Source organism: Mastomys coucha, unplaced genomic scaffold (assembly GCF_008632895.1).
Source record: "Mastomys coucha isolate ucsf_1 unplaced genomic scaffold, UCSF_Mcou_1 pScaffold3, whole genome shotgun sequence".
Taxonomy (NCBI): Eukaryota; Metazoa; Chordata; class Mammalia; order Rodentia; family Muridae; genus Mastomys; species Mastomys coucha.
The window spans coordinates 4,153,468-4,173,307 of NW_022196909.1; positions in this window are offsets into that span (position 1 = coordinate 4,153,468).

Genomic DNA, 19,840 nt, shown 5'->3' on the forward strand with positions numbered 1-19,840 from the left:
TCTCTCTCTCTCTCTCTCTCTCTCTCTCTCTCTCTCTCTCTCTCTCTGCCTCTATGACCCTCTTAACTCCCCTCCCCATGCCCTGAATAAACTCTATTCTATACAATACCGGTCTGTGGTGAGTCCGAGGCACCCCCTTCCTCCATACCTCCCCACATCCCCATAGAACATAATCTGTTTCTCTTTACCTTTTTATGAACACATCACTATGTTTAAGAGACAACACAATAATTGGAAAGGTCAGAAAACTGTTTCTGTTCTAAAGCTGTTGAGGAAAGAAGCCGCTCAGCTGAGACTGAGCAATGACTGCACATCTGCAGTGACCACTCGCAAGTAGAACCTGGCAGGCGGGAGTATGCTCAAGCCTGTGAGCCAACACCAGATGTGCTAGAGAAGCAACATCGAGTGCAGCATTGTGCTGATGCATAGTATTCGCTCCAGCAGGAATGTAGGCACACCCATGGATAAAGTGACCGTGACCGCAGGCTTGGGAACTCAACTTAAGTCAAACTTTAGGGGAAAGTGAGGTGATATCAATTTCTGAAACCAGCAATTAGAAATAATAAGTTCAAGCTCTGTGCTCCATGGAATGTCATGTGCTGTGCTATTGCTCAATTCGGTTAAGTGATGCTTCACGAGAAGTGACTATGCTGGGTTACGGGAGGTTTAATTTCCGTGTGATGACCAATGTTGTACAGTGTCTCTAGAGATGAAGTTCCATCTGGTAGCTAATTAAACAGTAAATGGCATGAGCCAGACCCAGAAAGACAAATATCAAAAGTTCTCTTTCATGTGAATGCTTAATAAAAGAAAAAAGTTCACTAAAATTTAAGACAGTGATTTCTAGAGGCTAGAAAACTATGAGAGTGGGAGAAGGAATACAAAGGGGGAGTACATTTAATCAATGTAGAGCATGCATGAGTGTATATGGAGCACACAAATATACATAGTTAATATATGTTAACATGTCACTATGGAATGTTACCATTTTACTGAGTAACAAAACCCGTAACTATTGAAATCTTAGTAAAACAAAAAATACAGCTGGATATGGTGCTGTACAGCCGGAGGCCCACAGTCAAGAGCAGGAGCAGAATGGTCCTAGGAAAGCCTTCCTTAATTATATAGAAATAAGATTCTATTTAATAACAATGACAAGAAAGGCAACCACATTTAACAAATAATATTTAGAGAGAATTTTGCATGTCCTCATTAAAAAATTTTCAAAGAAAATCAGTTCTACATTTATATATGTATTTGAATTTCATACTTTATGAGATTAACAAGAATATTTAGCATCAACCAAATTGAATTTATGTTACACATTCCTACACTTTTCCTAAGGTGTGTGTGTGTGTATATATATATATATATATATACATGTATATATATATACACACATATATGTATATACATGTATATATATATATATACATACATATATATACATACATATATATAATAAAAATTTAGAAAATAATCTCAACCATTTCTCCAGCTTAAAAAATGTTTGATTACACACAGTATTGAACAAATGCTAGCCAGCAAATGTAGACTCTGAGTCATAATTTTGGTGAACACAAGACCTCCCTGAACATTGAAGAGCTACTACACTCCCCATGAACTGGAGCCCTCGGGATGGAAGTAAAGTGGTGACTCAGCATGTTTGTACTACACTTCCCTTTCCACCATGCCATCCATCCATTCTCTCCCCATACCCTTTCTTTGTCTCATCCCATACTGAACAGTCTGATTTTTATCTTTTGATGAACAGTCTTCAAATCCTATTTGTATAGTCAAGTGATAATGCTAAGCTGCCAAGAACTAGTCACTGGTTAGAACCTACTCCCTATGATCTCCTTGAACATAAAGGCAAGAGTATTCTCCACAAAGACAATGCAGTTTGAGAGAAGCCCTGGCTGAGAACTTTTTTAGTGATTATTTTATTTATTTACATTTCAAATACGTTCTCCCTCTCATCCTCCTCCCCTTTGCTTCTAAGAGGGTACTCCCTTAACCTAAAAATGGATACAGAAAATGTGGTACATTTATGCAATGGAATACTATTCAGTTATTTAAAATGAGGGCATCATGACTTTTGCAGGCAAATGGATGGAACTACAAAATATCATCCTGAGTGTGGTAACTCAGACCCAAAGGGACATGCAGGATATGTACTCACTGGTAAGTGGATATTAGCCAAGAAGTACAGAATACCTAGGATACAACCTACAGACTGTAGAAAGTGTAACAAGCAGAAATGCTCAAGTGAGAGAGGGGAAGGAAATAATCACAGGAGGCAGAGGGAGGGGGAGAGGGAGGGGAAAAGGGGAACAGGATTAGATGTGGAGGGAACAGGAGAGAACCCCAGAGGGCCAAGAAATAAATGGAAATAAGCAACCTCAGTAAGATGAAGGTGGGAGGACCCTCTAGAGAGTTCCAGACACTCTCAGGACTCATTGGAGGTGACCTCAGTCAAAATGCCCAACATTGAGAAAAGGAAACTTGAAGTGTCTACCTCCAGTAGATAGACAGGACCTCAAGTGGAGGGACAGGGTTACTAACCCACAGCCAAAATTCCTAACCCAGAATTGTTCCTATCTAAAAAAAACTGCAGGGACAAAAATGAAAAAGAGACTAAAGGAAAGGAGTTCCAATATCCAGCCCAATTTGGTATCCATCTCATTGGAGGGTGGGGGGCTGGGATCACCAATTCCTGACACTACTATGCTATGATTTGCTTACAGACTGGAGCCTAGCATGGCTGTCCTCTGAGAGGCCTTATCAGCAGCTGACTGAGACAGCTTACACCCAACCACTGGACTGAAGTCAGGGACCCCTCTGGTTGAATTGGCGGAAGGATTAAAGTAGGTAAAAGGAAGAAAGAGACCCCATAGGAAGACCATCATTCTCAACTAACCCAGACTCCAGGGAGCTCCCAGAGACTGAGACACCAACCAGGAGCATACATTGGCTGGTCCTAGGCACATATGTAGAAGAGGACTACCTGGTTGGGCCTCAGTGAGAGAAGACAAGCTTAATCCTGGAGAGCCTTGAGGTCCCATGGAAGGGGGAGGGCTGGTAGAGGGGAAAACACCCTCTTGGAGGTAAGTGGGAGGAGGAATGGGATGAGGAACTGTGAGAGGGGGAACTGAAGGAGGACAATAACTGGAATGTAAATAAATAAAATAATTTAAATTTAAAAAAGACAATTTTCTAAAGTGAGCTAAAGAGTGGGCAGAAACTAACAATATGAAATAACCTTTTCAAAGGCAACTTTGAAAGGCATGTTGATATTTTAAAGAGCAGAGTTTATCTTGCCAGGCCCTGAATGCCTAAAGAAAATAAGATAAAACAAACTCTATGTCCTTTCCAAATTTCACCTTCCTTGACACACAGACTCTCACTATTTCTTTGAGTTTGCTGTGGCTCTAATAATGAAGGATCAAGTCCAAGGGCCTGTAACACCAGAAACTACATCCTACCCATGCTCAGGCTAGACCTCCTAGACAAAAGCACTGACAGATTTTGCTTGTTCTGATGCCCAGCTTCCAGGCTTACAGATAGCTGCCTTCTTGGCAGCTAACTTCCATGGTTAGTTTTCTGTGCTGTCCTATTCTGGATTTTCTTTCATTAAGAGGACATTAATTATGATGGACTAGGACCCAACATGCAAATTCTATTTTAACTTTCCTATCTTTTGAATATACAACCAAGCTCTGGGAACACATTTTTAGACATGTTGGGGCAACTTTCAATGTTGTTAGGTGTACTTCTGTTTTAGATAGGGTTTCCTGACTGTAAGAGACATCATGACCATGGAAAATTTTACAAAGAAAAACACTTAATTGGGACTGGCTTACGAATTCAGAGGTTTTGTTCATGATGATCCTGGGAAGCATGGCAGAGTCTAGGTAGGCATGGTGCTGGAGAAGGAGCTAAGAGTTCAGCACCCTGGTCCCTAGGAAGCAAAGTGGCGTTTAGCTCAACACTAGGCATAGCTTGAACATCTATATGAGACCTCAAAGCTTTCCCTACAATGTCAAACTTCCTCAAACAAGGCTACACCCACTCCAACAAAGCCACACCCATTCCAACAAGGCCACACCCACTCCAACATGCCGTGCTCTAGGGGTCAAGCATTTAAACAGAGTTTATGGGGAACATATGCATTCAAACTGCCACAACCTCACGGAATGTACTTATACAAATCAGAATAGTGATAGCATCATTAAGAAATACATTCTTCCATATACCAGTGTCTTGTTTGTGATGTTATATAAAGTTCGGTGAGGTAAATTACTCTATTGGAAATTAGGGCTTCTTTAGGCTTCCACAGATAAATTATTTTATGGGATGAGCTATACATAATTCAGTAATGGCAATTTACAATAGCATTCTTCTGCTTATCATCGTGAGCAACGATTTCCTTATTGTTATGTTATAGCTAAACTATTGTTAAAACATTCTAAATGATCAAGTTGTTGTCTTATTGAACATTTTGTTCAGGAAATACAAAACCATCACTGCTTTATATCACTGCATTATAAATCATTAATGTACTTGATCATAAAAGTAAGACCTAAATTGTAATCTTAAAATGCAACTTTTATTAGATATCTAATATTTTCAAACTACTTAGATTTTCTTATTCTGTGGACTACCTTCTAAGTTTTATATGATATGACTTTTTTATAATGTAAAACTAAAATAGAATTTCATAAGAAAACATAAAAGGAATGGAAATGATAATTTTGAATGAACAAAGGGGAAAGATGAAAAAACTAGAGTCAGAAGACAGAAAAAGTGGGGCCAAGCACATTCTTGCATTTTTCTACCCATTTGTGGCTTCCCTGGGCCACATTATCATCCATAAATTTACACTTAAGAAAGAACCATTCATATTACAGAAAAATAAAATAAGATGAAATGAAAGAAATCAATGACAACAACAGACAGCACATATACCTAAACACTCAAATATTTTAACTTAATTTGCAATTTTACATTGAGCAGTTCTGAAGAATGCCTTGTGGTGGGTCCGCTGGAGGATCAGTCATTGATCCCAGTGACTGGTCTGCATAATGGTAGTGAGTTTTGTTCGTTTGGCTTGGTTTTGCCTCTATTTTGGTTTTGGATTTGTTTTACTTATTTGTTTATTTACATCCCCAAAGTCCCCTCTCACAGGGTTCCTCTCCCCAACTCCCTTCCCCCTCACCTGTGAGAGGGAGTCCCCCCAGTCTTTCTCTCTCTCTCTCTCTCTCTCTCTCTCTCTCTCTCTCTCTCTCTCTCTCTCTCTCTCTCTCTCTCGCACTCACGCATCGAGTCTCTGCAGATGCATCCTCTTTCACTGCGGCCCTGCACTGCACGTGTGCCAGGGACCTCAGACTAGCCTCTTTATGCTGTTTTAGTACCTCAGTCTCTAGGAGCTTCTAGAGGTTCAGGTTAGTTGACACTATTATTCTTCCTGTGGAGTTGCTTTCACCTTCGGGGCCTTTGGTCCTTCCTCTAACTCCTTCATAGGAGTCCCTGACCTCAGTCAAATGTTTGGCTAAGGGTATCTACATCTGCCTCAGTCAGCTGCTTGGCAGAGACTCTAAGAGAACAGCTATGCTAGGCTCCTGTCTTCAAATACAACATAGCATTATCAATAGTGTCCAGGATTGGTGGCTGCCTGTGGGATGGGTCTCAAGTTGGGTCAGGTACTGACTGGTCAGTATCTGCTCTATCTTTGTCCATGAATTTCTTTAGATAGGACCAATTTGAGGTCAAAAGCTTTGTAGGTTGGTTGGTGTTCCCATTCCTCTACTAGAGGTTCTTTCTGGCTACTGGAAGTGGTCTTTTCAGGATTCATATCCCCACTCTTGGACATTTTGGCTAAGGTCACCCACATGGACTCTTGTTAACCTACCACATCCCAACTTTCTGAGACTTCCTAGACATTCCATGCATCCCCCTAACCCTGGCAACTGAATATTTCCATTCATTCTCCTGCCCCTCTGGGCCTCTCTCCTCTCTCCCCATACCTGATCCTGTCCCTTTATTTGGCTCCTCCTTCTCACTCACACCCAGATCCCTGTCGCCCTCTGCCCCCACGAATATGTTGTTTCCACTTCTAAGTGGGTTTCAAGCATTCTCACTTGGCTCCTCCTTCTTGTTTACCTTCTTTGGGTCTGTGGGGTATATCATGGGTATTTTGTACATTTTGGCTAATATCCACTTATCAGTGAGTACATATCATGTACAACCTTTTGGGTCTGGGTTATCTCATTCAGAATGATGCTTTTTACTCCCCTCAATTTGCCTGGAAAATAAATGATTTCCTTGTTTATAATAGCTAAATACTATTCTATTGTGTAAATGAACCACATTTTCTTTATCCATTCTTTTACTTTGAGTTTCTGGCTGTTATGGAAAAGGCTGCTATGATCATACTTGAGCAAGTGTCCTCATGGTATAGAGGAGAATCTTTTGGGTATATGTCCACGAGTATGATAGATGGGTCTTCAGATAGAATTATTTCCAATTTTCTGAGAAACCACCAGATTGATTTCCAGAGTGGTTCTATGAGTTTGCAATATAAGCAGCAATGGAGGAGTATTCTCTTTTATCCACATCCTCGACAGTATGTGCTGTCAATTAAGTTTCTGTTTCTTGTCATCCTGATTGGTGTAAGGTGGAATCTCAGTGTCATTTTGATTTGCATTTCCATGATGACTAAGGGTGTTGAACATTTCTCTTTTTTGTTAATTATTTTATTTTATTACATCCCAAATGTTGTTCACCCTCCTGGTTTCCCCCTCCCAGAGTTCTTCGCCCCATCTCTCCTCCCTTTTTCCTCTGAGAAGATACTTCTCTGCTCTGACTATCTCTCTTCCCTGGGGCATCAAGTCTTCAAAGGATTATTCCCATCTTCTCTCAGGAGGCCAGACAGTGCAGTCCTCTGCTACATATGTGCCCCGGGGCCTCAGACCAGCTCCTGGTTGGTGATCCCTGGGAGCTCTCAGGGATCCAGTTTAGTTTACACTGTTTTGCTTCCAATGATGATTTTGCTATCCCTTTCAGCTCCTTCACTGAATCCCCTAACTTTTTAATGGAGGTCCTTGACCTCAGTCCAATGGTTGGCTAATAGTATCTGCATCTTTCTTAGTCAGCTTCTGATAGAGACTCAGAGCAGTCATGCTAGGCTCTGAGATGTAAAGCCTTAGTAATAGCGCGAGGGTTTGGTGCTTGCCCGTGGGATGGATCCCAAGGTGGGCCAGCCACTGGCTGAGCTCTTCTTCAGTCTCTGCTCCATTTATGTCCCTTCATTTCTTTTAGACAGGAACAATCATGGGTCAAAATTTTTGAAGGCATGTTGGTGTCCTCATTCCTCCCGGAGATGCATGTTGAAGAAGATACTGGTTAAACATGTTAAAAATGTTTAACTAGTAAAACATTCTTTATGTGTTTCTTGATTATTCAACAATTCAATAACCAGTTGTTGAAAATTCTCTATTTAGCTCTGTAACCCATTATTGAATTGGGTTACTTGGTTTGTTGGAGTCTAACTTCTTGATATATATATATATTAGCCCTGTGTTGAATTTAGGGTTTGTGAAGATCTTTTCCCAATCTATAGGTTGCCATTTTGTCCTACTGACAGTGCTCTATCTTACAGAAGCTTTTCCGTCTTTCATGAGGTCCTGGTTTTCTATAGAATATGCGATCTAAGAGTCTGAGCCACTGGTATTCTGTTTAGGAAATTTTCTCCTGTGCCAATGCATTCATAGCTATTTCCCACTTTCTCTTCTATTACATTCAGTATATCTCGTTTTATGTTGAAGCCCTTGATCTACTTAAACTTGAGCTTTGTACAAGGTGATAAATATGGATCTACTTGCATTCTTCTACATACAAACATCCAGTTAGACCAGCACCATTTTTTGAAGATGCTTTCTTTTTAGTATTGTATGGCTTTGGCTTCCTTGTCAAAAATCAAGTGCCCATAATTGTGTGGGTTTAACTACAGTTTAAACATTTACTTCACCTATAATCCAATCACTTAGGAGTTAAAGGCTAGAAAATCAGAAGTCCAAAATCTTCCTTGACTATATTGGAAGTAGAGGCCACCCTGGGTTATATGAGATCATGTCTATAAACAAAAATGCATGCTCTGGCAAAAAAAAAATGGGGATTCAAAAATTTGTTTACAAATATATTTACTCAACATATAAACATATTCATCATTATTTAAAGAAAAAGAAGTTGAAATTGTTTATGAAGCTTCCAAGATCAGATTAATGAGTAGAAAAACAACATAAAAAACTAATCACCTAATGATTACTAGCCGCAAATAAAAGTAAGTATTGGGTTCTATCATGTCTGTACACATGCGAAACAAGAGTAAACTTGGTTTTGTGTACATGAGTAATGGTATGTGGTATGTGGAGTCCTAACATTACTATTTCACTAAAGTCAAGCTGTCACATTCTTTTTGTTACTAGAGTTTAACATAGTCTTGATTTGCTCTAAACAAAGCTACCTTTATTAACACAATGTAGAAATTTCTACACCAGTATCTGTTTTTGAATGTGTATACTCGTGTGCACATGTAAGATATTTAGTTTTCCTAACAGAATATGTGATAGTTTAACATAATTACACAGTTAATTTGATTAAAATTGGCTCATGGAGAGTTTACACTTAAAAGATATCTGCATATTATCCAACCAAATAATATCACTTCCCTGAGTTTCTAGACAGAACTCCTTTATAGCTAACTTTGCTGCTGTCCTATGACGTCAGTCAGCATTGTGATTCTCGTACTATCCTTATTGTGCTGACATTTACATCTGACACGAAGTTTAAGATGCTTTCATGCTTTCTTTGTCTTCTACTGTCAGTTAACTCTGCAGTGCTTCACATTTAAATTCCATGGCCTGAGGAAGACTGAGCGAAGCAAACCCACTCAGAATTATTTGTTTACTATCTCCTTTGTCCCAGTAGACAGCACAAGGGTTTATAAGACAAAACGCCTGTTCACAGAGACTCAGGCTTATTGCCCTTAGACAATTTTCTTCTGTAGACTTTATTAGAAGACTTCCATTCAGCAGATCCCTAGCTATCAGGAGGAACTGGGTGTAGTGACTGAACATGGTACTATTCTCAGCTCCTGAGTGTTCATCTCCTAAGTGGTCCATGATGGGAGGAGAGGCATCAAGAATGTCCTTACTCATCACCTCTCAGTGACTCTTCCAGCTAGGTTAGTCAAAGATAGGACAGAATGCCTAAAAGACATATTGGTTCCTCACATCTATGTCAGTTTTTTCAAGCCAATGTTATAAACAATAATGCTGATAAATATAGTCCATTCCCAATTAGACACATAATGTATATATTTTTCTCTATACCTAGAAAACTAAACAACCAGAAACAGAAACGTGTATTCCTTAATACTTACTACAACTCCTGACAAAGACATGAGACTGTGGTACATTTCTATTAGTGAATTACCTGATTACATTGATGTTATAGTCATAAGCACATAGTTGCCTATTTTTATTGGATGACAGAAATAAGCAAACACGACTTCGATTATCTCAGTTTATCAGAGAGGTCTGTGGAAGGCTTTCTGCTTTCCACTCTGGCCTTGTCTAAAAACTGCTCATCATGGATATGTATATTGTCCTTATTAGTGCCATATGTCTCTTCTGATGAGCAGTCAACGCACTTGTCTACATATATTAAAATGGTTCAGAGAAGAATTAAAGATTATCAAGTGGTTAAAAATTAAAGAGTGTTTTCAATCTGCTGGTAGCAAGGCTGACTAACAGCTTTTGCTTAGGTCCTGGTGAAAGGACAAAAGAAATGTGATTCTATGTCCCTGTCCAGAGAGCCATACTATGAAGCCGGGTGCAAGGCATTGAAAGAATTAAGGTTTTAGTTCAAGAAAACTTGGCTTTTCCTTTGGAAGAGAATATAGTTGTCATCCCAAGACCACTTTGTGCTGGGTGTGTGAAACATTTGAGATATCTTGTGTTCCTTTTGCTTAATCTTGTTTTATTAGCTTCCTGATGATTTTATTCCACTGTTTGATAATTTTCTGTTGGCCTTGATCCATTTGTCCCTTACAAACTATATAAAACATGCTTTATTTCTTACTAAACTTTCTTGGCATAAGTCATAAGTTTATGCAAGACCTCTTGTTTCCAAGTGGTCTGTCTTCCTCATTTTCTGATTTCCAGGCCTTCACCTTAGGATTCTGCTGCCTGTGAACTGAACTACTCACTGCCTGACCCTTGAGGGTTGGAGGTGAGGTGGCACCAGAGTCAAGGACACAGACTCCAGGAGCAGGTGAAGATGCCACAGCAAGCTCTTCTGAATGCTGGTGCAAGCTCCTTTAATAGGCACCACCCAAACCCCATGGGTCCCAAGAAAGCATCTCTTCTAAACAGCAGCTCCAGATTGCCTGGCATTGTCTGCGGCAGCAATCCTTGATCTCTCAGGCAGTTTTCACATATGTCCTCCTGCAGGAGATGCCTTTGTGTCTGTGTGACCCCTGGAGTTTAACGTAGAGGTGGCTGCATCATTCCTCCTACAGGACTGTCACTGAAGAGTGACCTGGTCGTCCAGGTCATAAACTGAACCACCACTGCTTACCACCTCCCTTGGACTTGTCAAGTTGTATATTTCCTTAGTCTATCCAAGCTTCCAAGTATTTTTTTTAACACCTGACGCTTCTCAGTTTTACTTTGCAGCTAATGATGAGATGTGGAGGAGTAAAAGACACTGGATGACGTAAACAGAGGCTATTGATAGGAAGTATCCAACAGGGTGCCAGGATGGGAATCTTAACTTTCAAGATCAAAATATTAAGAATAGATGTTGATCATACAGAGAATTTTTATATAATAACTTTTATATAATAATACTTTCCATCTGACTATAAATGTCATTTGCGAGCTACTCACGTTTGACTTCTACTTTTAAAGAGAAAGCTCTTTGACTTAGGCATGGTAGTATAAATCATACTTCTATGAGTTTTTTCATAAGTAATTTAAATAAGACTTAAGAAAGTTTAATGAATCCTATAAATGAAGGTTAATAGGAAAAGTGAGCATAACACATAGGTTTTGTTTGTTTGTTTGTTTTAAGAACAGTACATTGTGCCAGGTGGTGGTGGTGCATGCCTTTAATCCCAGCAATCAGGAGGCAATCAGGCAGATATCTAAGTCTGAGGCAAGCCTGATCTACAGACAGAATTCCTGAAAAGCTGGCGCTACACAGAAAAACACTTGACTCAAAAACACCAAATCAAACAAGCAAATAAATAAAATCAATAACAACATAAAAGAATAGTGCATCTCCTAAAAATACAAAAGCCGGATTAAAAAGTGGTTATTACTGAAGTTTTACACCTGATAGTGGCAGCTAGTGGAATCCAGATCAAATATTCTACTAAAAGTAACTAGAAAAGCTACGTGAACAATTTCTTAAACAGCTGGCACAGTAATGAAGATTGAGAGAAGGGGCCCCAGAAAGTTAAGTCTAGGACTAGGATACATTTTCTCATAGAATCCATCTTGGAATAGATCTGAGTTTCTGCTTCTTTCTATACTAAAAGAAAAAAGAAATAGGATTCCAGAGCCAAAAGAAATGAGTTTCATAATAATATGCCTAGGGTGTGTGTTAGGATCCTAGAAAGTTAAACTCAAGAGTTAAAGAAAGACAAAACCATATTGGCAGTTGGGGTAAGTAAGACCCAGGAAGCCCTCAGGCTCTAGAATTGATTAATTACTGCTCTGACTTTGCATTTCTGCATACAGAAAACATTCATCATTGCTTATGAAACTTTATGACATTTTGTATAACTCAACAAAACTTATCTGACCCAAAAGGAGTCAGGAATATGCAACAGCAAACATACAGAAGAAAAATATAGTAGATGTAACAGAAATGCCTTGTAAGGAACGTAAATAGCAGTTACAAGATACAAGTGTTAAAGTTAATCATAGCAAAAACACGAGAGAGAGAGAAAAGAGAAAGAGAAAGAGCAATGAACTTAAAAAGGAATCTAAAATCACATGAATTCACTTGTACAAATGTGTAGTTAAAAAACTGTACCCAAATCTGTTTGCTTGATAGAATGGAAGAAAAACTGATGAATGGGAAGAAAATAAGAAAATATGCAATAAAAAGGAAGTGAAAAGATAAATGAGAAAAAATAAAATGAATATACACATTATACATATATATATACACACACATACATGTATATGTATATGTATATGTATGTATATATGTATGTGTATACAAACATATACACATGTATATATTTATTTGTGTATGCATGTGTATATATGCATAGCTTATATGTATGTATGTATATAACTTTATATGTATATATGTATGTGTATATACATACATATGCATGTATATGGAGATGCATGTCTTAAATCCTCAAATAAGAGCTCTGAAAAAGCAATATTCACTTAAATTAAAGAAAATTCATGAAGGTAATAAAAATTTAAGCTACGTATCTTGAAAGCACGTTATACCTCAGAAAACAACTGATGCTATTTTTCACAGAAAAAAAAAACTTTTAAAATATCATACAAAATTAACAAATTATTAAGGTCATTTGACTTTTCAGTGAAAAAATACAAATTACAAAAAACTAGATGTACTGAAAGAATGAAATTAATAAGCCAGAAGCCTATACTGTGAGGCTATTTTCTCCAAGTAATAGGGTCATCTTCAAGCAAATATTAAGAATAATAATAGAACATTCTGAAACAAAATTTTCCCGTACACTTTCATTAAAAAGATATACTTTGAGGTGTTCTCTAGACTAAACACAGCGATGCTGTGAACACAGGAGAAGTAAAGAACATGTGTAGACAAACACAAATGAAGGTTATACAGCTAAAGAACAGTGTTAGCTACATTATTGAAGATGCAATAATGAGAAGATGGCTCTGACGGGATTTGTGAGCTAAGATGTTAATATTACTATGTAGAATGTTGACTCAGAGGCAGAAGTCAGCATGATAATGACAAGGAGAGGACGACGTTAGACCAGGTTCCCTTCCTAAGGGCAGTCTTTTCCACTTTTTCACTGTTACTTGTTTCTTGTGATGGTCTGAAAAGGGCAGATCTTTTCAATTGAGTCAATTTTTGAAGTAGTCAGCCCATATGAAGACTATTTTCCAAAGCGACTTGGAAAAATACCAACCGAGGAAGAATCTGTCCATCTTGTCCCAGAGCCCACCTCCTTTCGTCACTCTGATCAGTTTCCACACATGGTCTGGGACAGCTCCTCTAGATTTCTGATGGGCATTTCTTTCCTAGGTTAGGACAGAGCTGGGTAAAATGTTCCTGCCTCCATATTATCTTATTATGTTATTCTGAGGTATTAATCATATATCATTGTATGTTCTAGACCCACAGCTTTATGTAACACAGCCCCTGGGAGTGTATGGTCATCCAGTTGCAAGAACTAGACTTGCAATTACTTTCTCTACTTTAAGAACTAAACTAACAGAGGGCAGAGACACTGGCAGAAATTCACTCTGTGGGTCCTTCATCCTTTGTGTGGGATGACAGAGTCATGGCCACAGGAATTGTACCAGAACCATACAACACTGCACACTGTCTCCATAAGGTTGGAACATTTAAAATATAGTACTTCTAGATTACCCTTGTCTTGGAATTTTGGTAGTTTATATAAGAAATTTCCAGCTAGTGACCCATTATCTCCTGAACATATGGTGATACGATGATTTAAACACTGTGCAGCCCTAAGAGTGCGTGCCTCCAAGCAGGTGACTGTCTCTTCTCACTAACACCCCCAACACATAAACCTTCATCAAAGAAATGTAAGTATAACTTCACAAATGGCTTCCACTGTGGAAAACTGGCTCTAGTACCAATATGGGGATGCTCAAATCCCATATTTTAGAGAAACACTATTTATATATAGTGCACATGTATTCTTCTCTATACATTATGTCTAGATTACTTCTCACTTAAAACACAATGTAAATTCTATGAAAATCTTTGGTATATTATTCTTTTTAGGGAAATGTTACAAAGAAAAATTTATTTTCAAGTATGAAATAAATTTTAGGAAACACCTACAAAACCTCAGATAGTACAGATGTGCCCCAAAAGACTCAAACAATGACATCATCAATAGACATAATAGAATAAAAATGGGAAGTCTGACAGAGCCACACACCCAAAGAGCTACAGGCTAAAGGAATTCTGAGAGTAAGAGAAATAGTTTTCCCCAAGAGTGAGCCTGAAACTGGTTATCTAATACCAATGGTCAGCCTTGAAATCATATTTGTATACAAGGACCACTAAATCAATTAAGCAGATTATATTAATATATTTAAGCATACAATAAATACATACATATATGAAACTTTGTGTGTGTTTGTAACTATAATAATTAAAAAGGGGACCATAGTTTTGAAAGAGACTAAAGAAATGGTAGGAATTAAAGAGAGAAAAGGGAAGGAGGAAATGATATGAATTACATTTCAATTTTAAAAAGCTTTCTAAAAAGAAGTAAATTCTTTAAAAATTCACTGTGTTTTAAAATATTAATAGTAACTTACATAGTAAATAGAAGGACTGTATCTCTCACTTAAACCTTATGAATGCATTAGAAAAGTCATTATTCTTTATGTAAACTCACATATTTGATCTAATGTTAAGTCACTTCAGATTTTTTTAAATGTATGCTTTTATTCAGTATTGTGGCTTAAAACTTTTAAATAAAGTCATTGGTGCTTTAAATTTATTCTTTCTTGTAACCCACACAGTATTTAATTGTTAAGAATTATATCTATAGATGATGATGTTCCAGAAACTTGCAAAGTTGAAATTTTTCTCAAACATAATTTTGAAAAAAATACTTTTTATGAAGATTTTACAACATAAAATTTGCTATTTTAAAGTCTTTTGAATATTTTGCCAAACTGAAATGCTGCAATTTTTACTTCTTCTCTACTTTCCACTTCAAAACAGCTATATTTTCCCACTCAAAAATAGAAATGCTATCCAATCATTCTGCAAACAAATTAATGTATTTCCAGAAATTAAGAAATTTCAAAATATTTTTTGAAAACCTTTGAAATATCATTGTTGGAATTATTTGTCCTCCACATTGCTTTTCTATTTGAATTTTATGTTATTTTTTAGTTTTATTATTATTTTTTTTATCCATGTTGGGAAAGTTTTACACGCATACAATGTACTTTAAAAAAATTCACCCTCACTTCATCCCTACAACCTCTCCCAAGCCGCTTTTAAAAACTATGGGCCAATACCAACTTCCATTTAGATTTGTAAAACTTTGAAATTTATTTAGATTCAGTTAGTAACTGCAGATGCACAGTTCTCACTGCATTAATGTGCATTTTGTCATTTATGCCCCTCTAATATCCCCTCTCAACTGCACATACCCCCACCATCTTTCTCTTTGTAACTTTCTGTGTTCAATTAATGCTCCTTTTATGTGTATGAGTACATGGCCAGCAGCTGGAGCTCTGGCAACCTACCAGATGTCACAGCCCTTCACCCCCCAAAAGATTCTCCCTTCCTCCAGCAGACATCAGCTGTAATCAGTTATGAGTTGGTTGAGAAAGGACCTGAGCACTCAGCCTTACTCTTATGAGGACAATTTTTATGAATATTAGGACATTTTGTTTAAAATTTCAAAAACTAGTATTTTTGGTAGCTAATTTGTCTGATACATTGATTAGTGATTTTGAAGTGAAAGACTATAACAGTCACCATATAAAATCTTTGTAATTAATGTGATTCACAATGAATTAATTTATTTGCTGGTCATTCAAAGACTCAAACATTGCTAAAATAAAATAATAATGTGTAAATAAGAGAGAAAGTTTTTGATATTAAGTAAAAATATATAACTTTTAAAAGTGTGTGTGTATATGTGTTTGCACAAGGGCCATATATGTGATAATGTACTCTGAAGGCAGAGGAGTACATTAGATCCTTCTGGAGATGGAGATACAAACAATTGAACTGCCAGATTTATGTACTGGGATCCAAACTCATGTCCCTTGGAAGAAGAGCAAGCATGTTTAACCACTGAGCCATTGCTCCAACCACATCTATATATTTTACATTGTAGATTTTATTTTCAATGTGTTTTCTTTTAAAAATACTTTGAAAATACCAATTTCTGTTTTTACTCATAAAATATTAAATTCATTTAGATTCAATTAGTGACTGTATGCTCACAGCTCCTATCTGTAGTTAATGTGCATAGAGACAATTATAAGTATGAATTTTCTTCATGTACTTTCTAATTTAATAAATAATATTTTCTGATGCCATATTAAATATTTTACTTGTAATATTATGGTGAAAAATATTCAGTGTTGACCTTTTAAATTGTGAGATTTAATTCAATCAACTAAATAATTATTGACCTCAAACTTCTAAAATTATTCTTTGTAAAAGTTGATGAATATTAAGACACTATTTTTTTTTTTTTTTTTTTTTGGTTTTTCGAGACAGGGTTTCTCTGTGTTGCCCTGGCTGTCCTGGAACTCACTCTGTAGACCAGGCTGGCCTCGAACTCAGAAATCCGCCTGCCTCTGCCTCCCAAGTGCTGGGATTAAAGGCGTGCGCCACCACCGCCCGGCTTAAGACACTATTAAGATTGACTTAATTAACTACTTTATCTAAAGCACTTGACGGCACTGTTAGAAAACTAAGTTTAAAACCTTCCTCAATTGGTAGTCCACATTCTAAGGAATGTGGCTTGGCTTTAGATTTTTACAAGTCTAAGAAAACCTACATTTAAAAAGTCATAGGAAAACATAACTACAGAAATTTCCTAAGGTATATTGATGCATATATATCAGAAGAATTTAAATGGAATTTCCTTATATAGGGGTAATAATGTTTTTTATTAGACACCACAGACTAACAAACAAAAAACCTAACCCTAACCCTAACCCTAACCTTCAGTAGTATCTGTCCATCTATCTATACGTTGAGCTCAGTTCTTTTCCATTCTGCACGGGGGACAGTCATTGTTTAAAAATGTCATGATAAAAATCAGCCTTTGTGGCAAAGATATGAAAAATGTATCACAAGATCAAAAGGCTGATATTGTCTTCCCTCAGATTACACATTCTTCCCACAGGAATCTGGAAACACCACAGAGACACCAGTCCCATGAACGAGTTATCCATTTTGGAGTTGTAGATCAGTAAGTTTCTAGACCCCCCCAAAATGACAGGCTATTGCCAATGCTCTGAGTTGCCCTACAAAACAGGGCTTTACCATCAACACATCTTTAGTGTTAAGTTATTTCTCTGTAGATCTCTTCTCTACCCTGCCCTCCCATCTCCCACCCCATTTAATCCTTCCTGTTTCATTTTCCCCTTCATCCTTTATATCTTGTGTTCTAATATGCCTCCCTTGAAATCCCCCATGGCCTGTTACTAATTCCTTGATCTTTGTGGGTATCCCACATGTTTGAATGTTGAAGCTAGCACCTACAAAGGAGAGGTGACATGGACCATTTTCCTTTCCTGGCCTGGGTAACCAAGATTATTTGTTCTCAGTTCCATTCAGCTGCCTTCAGGTTTCATCGTTTTGTTTTTCTTAAGAGCTGAACAGTAAGTTCCCCTGGAAGCCTGGGTTGTCAGGATGAAAAACATTTATTTTTGAGTAATCAGGTCGTATCTAACCCCGAAGTAGCTCCTCCTGGGCATCAGAACTGAATCCATATTTTGGGCCAGCTTCCATTGTTCATCTCCACCTGCCAGCCTCCCCCCTCCCTTGTTTCTTCTCTGAAAATGAGATCTCAGATATTGACAGGGATGCAAACATGTTGTAAGTCAGGAAGATAAGCCATCTAGCTTTCCCACCCTCCCACAAAATCAAAAGGATGCCAGCTGAAGCAAGGAGTATGAGGTGTTCTGATGCTTCAACCACATAACCCACAAATCTGGCACACTTCAAAAATGCCCCTCTCAGCTCACAATTAGCGAGCTAGCACAAATAGTGCTTATATTACGTGCCTGTCAAAGAAGGAGCACTAGGATGACTTACATCACTCTGAATTCCCCTGACCAAAGGAAGGTATAACCATACAATTTTATTCTCAATACTTGCAGTTACTATCTTCATAGAAAATACAAATACTACACAGAATGTCTCCTTATCTTCATTGTGTTAAATGTAACAGACACAAGGCACTTAACATCTGTCATATTTTGTGCTATAAAACACCCCAGTTGGTAGGCAGAAAAAAATTAACAGAGAAGCATTTGAGGCTTATCATCATTTTTGTTCAGTGAGATACCCTTTGATTTGATAGTCCCCATCTATGTGAAATCTAGCTTATCACATATTAATCTCCGGCACAGAACTTTCTACATCTCTACTTTCCTTGTCTTACTCTGGAGGCAATTCAGCCTTGGGAGAAAGAGGCTAAGAATGAGCAGCAGCAGAAGTGATTCGGGGTCTAGAAAAAGACGGGGTGAAGAAACAGTTTATAAGTATCTTTCAGCACCTAACCCCGGGGACCCTTGGCCAACCATGAGGTGGGTGGGCCTCCTCTCCTTTCTGCTCTTTAAAACCTAGATTCCAAAAAGTGGATGCCTGTACCATTTTAACTGTGAGATATGATAATGATGATGGCAATGATGGTGATTATGGTGATGAGGGCGATGATGGCAAGATGTAAATAGAACATAAAACAAGGTAATCTGAACATGGATATTTGCTAAGATATAACAGTTTAAAAGCAGCAATTAACTTCTGAATTAGAAAACTCCACTTTAGTCCAAGTGGAGTACAGTTCCCAGAAATCAAAATGCCCTCTAGTCTCAGAAGTTTCAACCTTATAGACCTGAGCTTTAGCCACAATTAATATTTCCCTGCTCAGACTTTTAAGCAGTAGTTAAGAGAGTAATCAGAATTAGGACATTGGGTGACATGTTACCACACTGGAAGACATTTATCTAACATATGATTAAAAATAGACACAAGTAAAATTCTTCTAATGTTTGTTTGTTCATTTGTATTGTAACAGAAGAAAACACATTTTAAAAATATATCTGTTGTTTTATTTTAAAGATTATTTACTATTGCTTCAAATATAATTTAGCAATATCAGCTATGTTTCTAGTCCTGAGTCAAATAAATAAATAATGAAAAGAGACAGATTCTATCTTTGGTTTTGTGGAGTTGTAATTAAAATGGATTGAGCAACTTTGATAGGTGCACAATTATGATAAGTGTTATCTATCCTGGGAGGAACAAGACGAAAGTTGTAAGGAATTTGAGGAACACCTGGGCTTGGATATGAATATTGAGCTGTAGTAACTGAAAGGAAGGTGGCGGGAATGTATACCCCAACAGGTGCAAATGCATATGCAAAGTAGCTGAGGCAGGGGCAGCTGCACAGGGTACAGCCCACAGGCAGGGAGGCATGGAGGGAGGCTGTTGCAGAGAAACCACTAATAAAAGACCTCCTGTGCTCAGAAGCTAGAGTCAGAGGCAAAGCTCTGTGGCAAAGCCTTAAATCCCTGCTGGGACTGTAGGAAAAATGGCAGCAACACACACACACACACACCAAATTCACACCATATACATATACACAGAGAGACACACTCTTTCACACATTCACACACAGACACACTCAGACACACATACACAGTCTCACACACAGAAACACATATAGATACACACAAATACACACATAGAGACACACCTTCTTTCACACACATACACACACAAATGTTCACTAACACAGACACATACAGACACACAGACACATACACAGACATACACACACAGA